Source organism: Anneissia japonica, unplaced genomic scaffold (assembly GCF_011630105.1).
Source record: "Anneissia japonica isolate Jap-2015-1 unplaced genomic scaffold, ASM1163010v1 scaffold2227_len217889_cov164, whole genome shotgun sequence".
Lineage (NCBI taxonomy): Eukaryota > Metazoa > Echinodermata > Crinoidea > Comatulida > Comatulidae > Anneissia > Anneissia japonica.
The window spans coordinates 158,176-161,783 of record NW_022753565.1 but is presented as its reverse complement, the minus strand read 5'-3'; the positions used below and the strand labels follow the sequence as shown (position 1 = coordinate 161,783).

At 26.7% G+C, this 3,608-nt stretch overlaps 1 protein-coding gene across 2 annotated transcripts in view; it reads left to right on the top strand.

Moving 5' to 3' along the window:
• The first annotated feature begins 440 nt into the window (after window positions 1-440).
• The window catches only part of LOC117122925, a 13,187-nt gene continuing 10,019 nt past the window's right edge, over window positions 441-3,608 (top strand). For both annotated transcript variants that reach the window (XM_033268703.1, XM_033268702.1), the window contains exon 1: window positions 441-798. The gene's annotated coding sequence lies outside the window, so the exon portion shown is untranslated. The remainder of the gene's footprint in view (window positions 799-3,608) is intronic.

Below are 3,608 nucleotides of genomic sequence, written 5' to 3'. Positions count from 1 at the left end.
GTTATCAATCAGTCAATAAAATTATCAATTAATGCATACATTCAATACATTCCACTAATCAATCAAATCACTCAAGCAATCAGCCAATTGACCATTCAATTAATCAAAATGTATCTAAACTTTTATTTCAGTCGATTTCCTAGAAGTTATACCCGTGATGCAGGTAATATTCTATCTGTAATTTTGTGATAGTATATTATTTTTTTTAGCACATTTGCCTATATGGTATATATGTTAATTATATATTTAAAATATATACTCTCTGATAAATGCTTATATAATCTATAATCATTATCATAGATATTATTATTAACATCATCATCATCATCACCAACATCATCATTGTCATCATATAATATTCATGTTCCTATTCGAGCATTTTTTATTTGTTTATATATAATATCATTTTGAACAAATTTATTATCAATATCAATGGATCGAAAATTACCCTCCAAACTTGATAAAACTAAATACTATATCAATCAACATTTTGATTGATTGATCGATAGATCAGTTGGTTGGGTGATTGATTAATTGATTATTTATTGGCTTATCGTTATTCATAATCTAAATAATTGATTAATTGATTGATTGATGGAATTACAATTTGTCTTTTTTAAATTCCTTTCAGATACGCTTTTAGAGGACAATGGTTGACTGTATTGTTTATAATTTCTAATACTAGAGGTCTGACGTGCATTTCTGTAGTAGATTACTGGCTATTTTGATCTTGAGCATATTAACAGTAGCTGTTCCGTTCATGATATAAATATAGTAACCGTACATTGTTTGATACACGTATGTAACAATATTATAACCCTATAACAGTATTATTACACAAAATTTAAAATAAGAATAGGATTGTAGACTGTAAAAATTCATCGTTTTTAGCTATATAACTAAGCTAAGTTAAATAATGTAATTCATAATTGGACTTATGATAATTACCTGAATTTTATAATTTTTATTTACAATAAAAACAAATATATTTAATTTTTTAAGAACTTCTTTAAATGCTATTAAGTGCATTAAGCGCCATAATAAGTATAACATAGTATTATTATATAAACTACGCTAAGTAAAAAATATTCATGCTTGGACCTATAGTCACCTGCATTTTATTATCTTTTGGATGTTGTATTCAAAATAAAAACAATTATATTTAATTTCTTTTCCCTTGGAAAGTGATTAGGTTCACTGATGGAATCCCTCGGGCCAGAGCATTTTTGACATTTTAGTTTGGTTTGTGTTTTTGCATTTTGCTTGTATGTTTTTTTCGTAATAAATTGAATTGAGTTGAACTTAATACTTTAAGTGCTATGTTTTAGCTATATAACTACATTAAATAAACATTGTCATATATACACGGACCTATTACAATCACCTAAATGCTATTATCTTTTGGATGTTGTACTCATTCTTAAGAACTTACTACTTTAAGTATACGGTTAAATCACCAGTAATTGAGATTAAACAGTCATTTTAATATTAACTTGCTCATTTTGCAGTGGCATTTAAATTATTAACTTGAGCATAGAAATTATTGAATTTTAAAAAGTGTACCCTGATTATTATGACTGGAAGTGTTTCTATTATTTTTTGCTTGTAAAATTATGGGTAAACAATTTTTTTAAATACATTAATTTCTATAAAAAATAATAATCAATATTTATAAAGCGCCTATGGTAGCAACCTCGAAGCACTTAACACCATAAGGCCTAATAAAAATGTGTGTGTCACCCCGCAGCATTGATCTGCACATTATGTGCGAGTACATTATTATGTACTTACAAACATATCTTCGTTAAAATATTTTAGTGTTTAAAATCTGCTTAATTGATTATTTTTATCTTTGTGATTATTGTTATAAATAATATTATACTTTTGTAACAATTAATAATATTATCATTATCATCAGTATTGTTATTATTTATTATAACCACGATTTTGTGTCAATTATATATATAGTATACTGAAAAACAGGGCTTCCGTGACACCATTTTTCGGGGACCAAAATTTCTCTGCTGCTTTGGCATCACTAGGGTATAAATTAAAAAAAATGAGCGGGCGTAAGCCTCCAGAAACATGTTTTTTGGCGGCCATTTTTAAAATGGCAGCCAAAATTAAGATAATGTATCATAACTTTACTTCTACTTGATGAACAAGTTTAAAGTTTTGTTGCTGCTGCGTCGGCGAAATTGTTTCTATGCGTGTTTTTGGAAAAAAAAAATAGAAGAGAGAAAAAAATATATATATATAAAAAAATTTAAAAAATATAAGCAGAATAAAGTGAGCAGCGATGCAAAAGATGGATGTTGATAATTTAGATATTACTTAAAAATGAGCAATTTAATACAAAAAACCCCGATTTTTAGGATTTTTTTTAAATTTTGTTGGTATTTTGCATGGGACATTACTTTTTTAATATTATAGGTATTAATTTGTATTATATTATGCTTCACTGCTTATTTTCTGCATTGTATTTTTATTATTTTCTCAGTCAATTTAATAAATATGTCTGTCAACATATCGTTTTGTTTTTGGTAGTTTTTCTCCCTGTATTTACATAGTACATTTCTTTTCAGATACAAAGCGCAGTCAAATTAAGCAGGGGTGACTAATACAATACCGACATTTATTTATATTTAAAAAATAATATATACAAGACAAAGAACACTGTGCAACTATATTATGTTTCGTTCAATTGAATATTTTATTCAGAAATGGGTCAGAAATGTTCATATGGAAATATTAGTAGAAATTGAACGTCATTTAATTGCTTATGGTTTGTTTGGAAAACAAAAAAAAAAATCTGTGTCTGTATCTGTTTAATTTTAGATTAAACTGAATAACATAGTCAAAGATCATCATTAAATAATTAACTTAATAACTGCTCAATGTCCATTGTAATAATACTTTATTATTATTATTATTATTACATTATCATTATTATTATATTATTATTATTATTATTATTATTATTATTATTATTATTATTATTATTATTATAAATAACATTGTTTTAGACCACGAGACAGAACTTGTTAGGTTATAGTAGGTTGGTTATATGACTTACTTTTCACAGTAACTGAATTGTGTATGTGTTATAAATATGTTGTTCGACGCCCCACTACATGTATGCATACTACTAATAAAATAGTGAGTAAGATCGATAATGAAAACTGGAAGTCAATAATGTTTTTAAGACAGTATAATACATACTCCAAGTATCAAAACGCACGCCATCGTGTCGGGATAGTGTTTTAGTTAGTGATTATGACTGAGTGTTTATGACTGACTAATCATAATACCGATGCTATTGATGATGTAAAAGTACAAAAAATGCTTGCCTAAAATAATGAAAGTAAGGTTAACTTGACACTGTTTAACATTAATAGCGTTCCATACTTTGGAAAATCCATTCGCTTTATTCTATTAACAAAGAGGTTTAAAATAGTATTAGCCTTTATTGCGCTATACAATAACATTGTGTGTAGAACCACAGAAAAAAAAAGAATCAATGTGAAGGGTTGTGGTTTCATTTTAGAGAAGAAAAGATCAATTCATATACATGGGAGAGCGTTTTTAATACAGTATTAAGTCCAAAA